We start from the raw sequence: 8,652 nt of genomic DNA on the forward strand, positions 1-8,652 counted from the left end.
AAAACCCTTACACACTTTCACCAATGGAAATTATATGGCATAGCATATCGCTACAATCAAATATGCATAAAAAACCAAACCTTACATTCAACGTCTTTTATTGATTGGATGGTTGGTCTTTACGGTCTCATATATTATACCGTGTGTAACAAAGACGAAACGGAGGAAAAAAAAACCTTTTTTCCGGCTCCATGGATCATAATAAAATAGTCTCAATGGCTCAGCTATACAATTTCGAAGATTGTTTGGCACTTGTACTCCTATTTTTATACCCATGTCTTGTCAATTCTGTGCATTAAACATCAAAAATAATATTTCAACCGAAGCGAGTCGTATTGTATTATTTTGCTAACGTATGTGATTCTCAGTTTGTGTCCATAAATGGAAACATTGGGTTCGTTCATGTGAAATTTAATTGATATTGTGGTGTATTCAGTTGAAGTTTTATAGGAACATTTCCACTAACAAACCTCTTCTAGCTTTAGACACATTAATATAATGGAACTTGCAAATTGGAACTTGAGGTTTTGCATTTGTTCGATTAACAGGTTGAAGTTGCTAAGTTACACGTACTGTATTGTACTGTATTGGATTTGCATATAATATACATGCTTTTGAGTTCCCTAGGTTCGAAAGTGATTTATTACATCACAATAGCTCACAAATGATAATTGAAGTGGTCGTGTGACTCGGCTTCGCCTCGGATCAATCTGCAAAACACGAGGGGAAAGAAGTAGAAAAAGTCCTGTTTCATTCTAACTATTTTCAAAGAGCACTAAATAGTAGGTTACATTGGATGCTACGAAAGTAATTAAGTAACAAACTTCGGTAACTGAATTTTCATCAAGCGTAGAGTTTGTAAGAACTTGTCGAAAAACAGTTGACGAATCAAGTTGCTCAAAAACACATAAACACATACTGGTTTGCTACCTACCCCATATGCATAAGTTGATTTCTACATAGGAAAATGAAAAAAATGAACCGAAAATAGTCCACATCTAATGTATCATTTTCTCTGTGGGCAAATTGCTATGTAATGGTCTACTTTCGCATGTGGCAGGTAGCAACAGGTATTTTCATAACATGTGCTTAAATGGAAAGTTAGCGCAAAAGATGTGGTAATTTTCAACCCGAGACGAAGCTTAGTGCGTCGAAGTGATGTTTATAAAAATAAGGATTCTACTCCTGTACACCTACAATCTTGTTCTCACCTTGTGGCTTAAATAAAAGTTTGCACACACGATTTGTTGTTATCCTCCGCTTCGACTCGGTTTGACCATTTTTTCAAAGATCAAAGAGGTTTTTCCGAAATCCTTATTTGTTCGACTTTTCGCAATCATTTGTGACTTCATTGCTCTTGAGATTCTTAGAAGGACGGCGATGTAAGGGCACTAACAAAGACAACGGCGTCTTTTTCACTTAAATTTTAAAGAAATTAAAATTCAGCGCCATAATGTCTGTTGATTACTTAAAATTTCCTAATTCGAAAATCTACTAATTCTTATGTTTAACAAAATAGCCGATAGTGATCTCATCCATTAGTCTTGTTGTTGGTGACTACAGTTGACTAGAATAAACCGAAAGGAATATTTCCATTACAAAACCATTCGTATGTCGTCGCCAAGTTATAGTCTCTTACCATTTAAATTGTATAGAATCATTGGGGAGCATAACATTTTACCTTCATTTCAGGATGTTGAATGCCCGGGTCCTCTGCTATATAATTAAAATGCGTTAAAATTCCTTGTTAAACGACATAAATTTCGGTAAAACATTTCGTGTGCTATCAAAACGGAAAGATACACAAGCGAAAGTAGGTACGTAGATAAGTAGAATACAGCCAAAAACGTGATTTAATAATTTAACTCGTTAAGCTAATTCTATAAATTATGGTTGAACTCGAAATATGTGTCTAACTGCATGAAGTCGACATTACGTGGTTAACTCTCTTAGATACAAAAGAGTTTTGTATAATAAAAATTTCAGGACAGAATTTTAAATCGCATAAACATTTAAATTTTTAGTGAAAGCTAACACATTTTAACACCAAACGATGGTCGCACTTTTACCAAAAAGGATGCGAGTCCAAAATTGTCATCAAAATAATAATACTTTTGCCCGGAAATGTAGGCAACAATTTAGCCATGTGTAGATTCGTCTTAAGTAAATATAACATATTCCAGCAGAATTTTCAACAGAAACTGGAAAACATTTTCAAATCACAAAGATCGCAATCTCGTGAAATGTATTTCAGAAAATTGCTTTCATTTTTGTAGACTTCTTTTTTTGACTTAAAAACGCGAACTTTATGAAAAATGCAACAAGAAGTAAAGAAGTAAAAGAATTTGTACCAAACATTAGGTGATTCTTCAAACAAAAAAAGTAACAGATTTGATGACTATTGGCATGGTGTCCCTCAATAGAAAAAAGTTCTTCTCGAAGTATCAGCTAAGATATAGTGTAACGGTTTCTCTGAGTCCCCTGAGGTCCCATCACTCCTCTCCTAAGAATACTCTTTTCTTAGAAGTTCTGAAAGTTCTTAAATTTGAGAATTTTAAGAATTTTCAAGAATTATTTCTAAAAATGCCTATAAACTACAAAAAAATCGTGAAATATTCCAAAAATTCTTTAAAAATAGCTTGCAATTTCATGTCTAAATTTCTATCACTCCCGCTGTACAAAAAATAATCATTCTATATAACTCACATGTGAATTCTGCGAAACCCTAAATAAACCCTTAACTGTCCAAAAGACCCTTAAAGTAGAAGTGAAATGCTCAATAGAGAAACACATTTCAAGAACTCTCTCACGGTCTAAGCTGTAGTATATTGATACAGTGACATTTGGTCACCCTAATGAATACATGTAAACGTGATGTATCGAATACGATTGGAGTTAGTAATAAACTACTCGTTGAATGATAAGCATCGACTTTTACATATCTACATCCAGATACATTGCATAAGCAAATCATTTGTCGATTTTTTTTTTAAATCGTTTGTCAGTCACATTTCTGACTATCCTCCTCTCAAACAATATGTCATTAACAGAACGGATGGCGGGTACAATATACAATATCAATAAGAGATTGACGGTCTCCAAGGGATCAAAACAACGAAAACGAATTGTGATTTGAAAGAAATTTTTCTTTAAATTATAAGAACCACCGTACTCATTGTTTAAGTTACACTCTTAACGATCGTGAGGGCTTGACAACAATAGGCACAAATTGTGTGACAGAAATTTGTTTTCCTCCATTTTCTTGTGTGCAAAAAATAGAGACTTTCAACGTATGGAAAATAAACAAAGTCAATGAATTACGATTTAGCAATCTCTTTGTATTCCACATTTTTATGGTCCACACAAAAACGTATAACAAATGGCACATTATTATTGTGTACATATTGCATATACAATGATCTCTCTTGCGAAAGAAAATAGTTTTCCACAAAAATGAAAACCATAATTTTATTATCCTTTCACTCTTTATTGCCATACGACCCGGTCTATTTGATATTTGTACCCGAGACCGAGAAAGAGTGAATGTATTATTTGGATGGAGTTAAACCGAATGAAAAGGACGTCTTTGCTATTCAGAATAAATTGTCATTTGGAAACGATATAGTAAAAAAAATTGTTTATCGTGACGAGACTATAATAATCTACAATAAGTAGAACTTTTTCATAATGGGGTTTTTTGGCAGGGAAAAAATGTTACTAAATGTGATTTAGATGTTTGTTATTTTGTTATCATTGATGCATAACGTATCTCAACTTTTTTCTTTTAAAAATAAAAAAACTTTAATCTCTACCAAGCTAGAGCGTAAATAAAATGTTAAATCATCAAAATACAAGGTCAACACGCAAAACAAGTCAATAGATTCGGTGAATCATCAAAACATTTCCATTATCCATCTTACTAGTATCCGTTACACTATCAGAGGTGTAAGCAATGGTTACTAAGCATATTTCAAATAGATCGATATAATAGCATGGTGAATAGTAGGGGTAGGCGATGGATAAAGGATCAAGACTGGCGTAGTCCACAAAAAATCGTTATCGTCCCTAGATGTCAAAAATCGATTTTAAAAATTTTGAAAAATTCATTTACAACTTTCTGCCTCCCACCTATTTTGACCTCTACCAAAAAAACTTCTTTGAGATTTTTGCTAGCTGTATCAGTCCTATTCTACTAATTGAAGTCCAATACAACAGAAAAAAAAATCCGGAAGAAGTTTGTCGGAAAATTTTTCTTCGCGAGACGTCAAAGTTCGCCGACTATGAAAAATTGAGTTGGTCTTGAACTTGAAAATTCGGAAATTCATCTAGAAAATAAATCAATTTTTGCTCAAGTGAGCTTAAATTCTTGGGAATGTTGTAGGCTAACCAGAAGAGAAAAATTTTGGAAATACATCATAGAAACGTTTGTGTCGTGAGTGTTTGTTTGGCCTAAAATTGGGGAAAAATGCCTCAACTGAGAAAATCGAATTTTTGAAATATGCACGAAAATCATTATTTTTGATTCATTTAATTGAATTTAATATCTGTGGTAAAATGTTCAAAAATATCAATAAACTTTTGGGTGATAATAGAAAGACGGTGCCCGAACTGAAGGCAAGTGATGGCTCTCTAATTAGTAATCCATTCGATAAAGCTAACGCCATTGCTAAAGTATATGGCGACGTTCACCGACAGAATAGAGAAATGGGTGATCCTGATTTTGATGTAGTCGTGTTGTCTGAGGTGAATTCGTTCTCTCAGTTGGTCGCGCAAAATTTATTTGAACCTCGATTGACAGACGCTGATGAAATCAGCCGTATTCTTAAAGGTATTAAAAACAAAAAGTCTAGTGGACCTGATGCTATTCCGAACGTTGTCCTGAAGAAACTTCCTGTTTCAGCACATGTACTTCTGGCTAAGTTGTTTAATTGTATTCTGAGTTTGGGATACTACCCCAGTTCATGGAAGACAGCCCACGTTGTACCGATTCCGAAGCCGGGTAAACCGGCAAATGAGGCAAAGAATTTTAGACCCATCAGTCTCTTAAATGGCCTGAGTAAAATCCTAGAAAAAGTTCTCTATGTTAGAATGCTAGAATACTGTGATGAAAATGATCTATTACCCAACAGCCAATTCGGCTTTAGGAGCAAGCACTCCACCGTACATGCTCTCATAAGGTTATTCGAAGAAGCAACCATTGGTTTTAACGATCTCAAAGTGACAATAGCAGCATTCCTGGACATAGAGAAGGCTTTCGACACGATGTGGATTGAGGGACTCATATATAAATTGATGAAGATGAACTTCCCAAATTATCTCATCAGAATTGTGTTTTCCTATCTCAAAGAACGGAGCTTTAGAGTTAAGTTGGGAGACCAGCTGTCTGACTCAGTATCTGTGAATGATGGGGTTCCACAAGGATCTATATTAGGTCCTTTACTCTTTATTATATTTATGATAGACCTCCCGACGCATATGAACACAACTCTAACAGTCTTTGCAGACGATACGAGCATTTTCTCAACTCGATTGTCGCATAGTAGAGCAAGATCAAATGTACAAAGCCACCTCGATAAGTTGCATAGATATTACCAAACCTGGAAAATTAAAGTGAATGTGCAAAAATCGGAAGCACTCTTCATTCAGAGATCAAACCGTTCGCGTATTGTCCATGAAAACTCGTGTGCTATTTTAATGAATGGCACAAAAATCCCATTCAAGAACAGCGTCCGTTTTCTGGGTTATTATGTTCAATCGAACCTCAAGCATAACGAACATGTGAACAGAATGTTACTCAAGGTAAACACTGGGCTGCATAAACTGTATCCTATCATGAAAGCGAATAATGGCATTTCACAAGATGTGAAGGTTAAAATCTATGTGACTATACTTAGACCGGTTCTCACCTATGCTGTGGCGGTTTGGCATACCTTACCAAAGTACTTAATTAAAAGGCTGAAGGTTTTTGAGAATAAATGCCTTCGTATGGCAATAAACTTCAGAAGGTCAAGAACGAATTATAAATTTATATCTACTGAGGAACTGCACAGAATTGCGAAAGTACCAAGACTCAACGTGTACTTATACAAATTGGCTAAAAATGTGCTTAGCAAGACCTATTTACATGATAACACTGTTATCAGTAAATTTGGTAATTTTTCAAACGAAAGAATCGCTAACTGTATTTACAAACCCCCTCACTCGCTGATAAGAGGCCTTGACTCTAAGCTGTTGTCTTTAGACACACGCGCATCTTGAAATTTTATTTCCCATTGACAATAATAATTATTGAAAATTAAGAATTTATTGGTTTCTTTCTACTTTGATTTGTTAACAACAGATTAGTTGTATCTCTAGGTTAAGTAATCCCCCCCCCCTTCAAAAAAATAAGAATATTGATTGTTTTTATATACTTTTTTCAATCTATAAGGTGATATGCCTACTGAAATTTCATTTTACAGAAAAAATTTTACTCTCTGAATTATTGTCCGAATTGGACAGAGTATTTGAAGGTTGGCAAGATCGCTGTTCCAATACAAATATTGATCTAGAATGTTTTGAGTTGAAACAAAAATGCATAAGTTGCGTTTCTGTTTGAAAGTATACTTATTGAAGAAAATAACTGCATGATAAGTGAAATGCGTTGAATTATTTAAAATGAATTATTATTGTCAATTTGACAATTATTAGTCGAAGAGTTAATGAACCGAAATTTATGTATGGAAGTAGTAGGGAAGAATTCTTGTATAAAAGCAGGTGAATTAATGGAATAAAACCAGTCTTTTTGTTATTGTTGAACGAAAACGAGCTTGTTTTAACTAGTTCTCTGAGCTCAGGAGAACGGGTTCTTCAATTACGAAGAGTTCTCGGCTGAGCTCAGAGAAACAAATCAACATTTGGTATCGTCTATTCTGGGTGGAGAATAGACGCAACGAAGTACACGAGGAAAGTACAACATGGTCCTTCGAGCAAAGTTAAAACTCCGGGTGTACGGAAAGTAAAAAAAAACACTCGGGGTGCGGTGAGAATCAAGAAAGAAAAATAGTCCTCGTACCATTTGGAGAGGCCAAGTTGACTGTTGGCAGTCAAAAGAAATCGAGATAAATACTGGTGTAGCAGTTATCCTACAAATGACGTCTTGGCGGATGGTCAGGACAAATCACACTGGTGTAGCAGTGATCCTACAAATGACGTCTTGGCGGATGGTCAAGGCAAATCACACTGGTGTAGCAGTTATTCTACAAACGACGTCTTGGCGGATGGTCGGGACCAATCACACTGGTGTAGCAGTTATCCTACAAATGACATCTTGGCGGATGGTCGGGATAAATCATGATTGTGTAGCAGAAAAATCTACAATATGTCTATAATGGGTAAAAAATTCAACACTGCCCGCACGGTTAAAACAATTTAATGAAAAGTGAATATTAACATCAACGAATTACAGTTCGTATTAAACATGAGCAGAAATTAAATTATAACCGAATTCCGGATTCTCATAAATTCGCGAAATAACTTGGAGAACTTGATTGAAAACAAGGGTGAACATTACTTCGGAATCAAATTGAATGAAATAATTAATCAAACCGGAATACTTGTGACTAATTGACTGTGCGGGCAAAAACATAAAAATAAGGTTGAAAGACACTTTCAAATGAGAAATTTTGTGAAAGATGACTGTTAAATATGAAACAAATTCCTGTGAAACGGCATCGAATGAGTGTTAACAAATCCATATGCTACAACTTGCCAACAACAATTTGTGAAGGCAACAAAATATCAAAAATGATAATGAAAATAATAAAGTTGCAAGGTCAACAAAAGAAAATAACATGAATACTACAAGAGTGAATTAACGAATAGGTTGAACGAACCTCAACATGAAAAGTGATTACGAACCAGAAAAAACAAAATTAAATCAACGCAACGCATAATAGTGAAATGGGTTAATAATATTATTTATCTCCTGCAAGCTGATATTTCATACATTACGCGTTTCTGCATATAAACACAAACGCATACATAACCACAGCCTATACGATTGGATAATTCACACATAACCCACCTAGGGTAAATTTACTTTCCATCTATATTTGAAAAAAAAAAAAAATCGCCGAACGGCGGAAGCGAACACGGGACCAGCAGCATATCAACCAAACATGCTGACCACTACGCCAACAAATCACATAACGAGATGCAATTGGTGTCGGTAGTGGTTCGTTAGTCACTTCTACATCGATCAAATAATCAGAGTAGTCGGAATGATGTGATTTGAACGAAATGTTGAGGTGGATAGTATATGTGTGTGAGTAAGTAAATAAAGGATTCTCTGTATGATGTTTTTTTTGTTGTGAATGCGTTTTAAAACAACATGCTTAATTAATTAATTTTAAATCCAAATTTTTGTGGTTATTTCGCTAATGTATGAAATATCAGCTTGCAGGAGATAAAACATTGTTCTACCTTGGTGTATATTTCTCGAATCACTTCTTATGTACAATTGCATATACACTCGCTGGCGCTCGTTATATACAATTGTACATACGAAGTTATTCTCGAAATATACACCAAGGTAGAAAATGTACTATTATCTTCCATGTGTGACTATTTCATACATTACTCGTTTCTGTATATAAACTCTAAGCCATACGT

Source organism: Bradysia coprophila, unplaced genomic scaffold, assembly GCF_014529535.1.
Source record: "Bradysia coprophila strain Holo2 unplaced genomic scaffold, BU_Bcop_v1 contig_297, whole genome shotgun sequence".
Lineage (NCBI taxonomy): Eukaryota > Metazoa > Arthropoda > Insecta > Diptera > Sciaridae > Bradysia > Bradysia coprophila.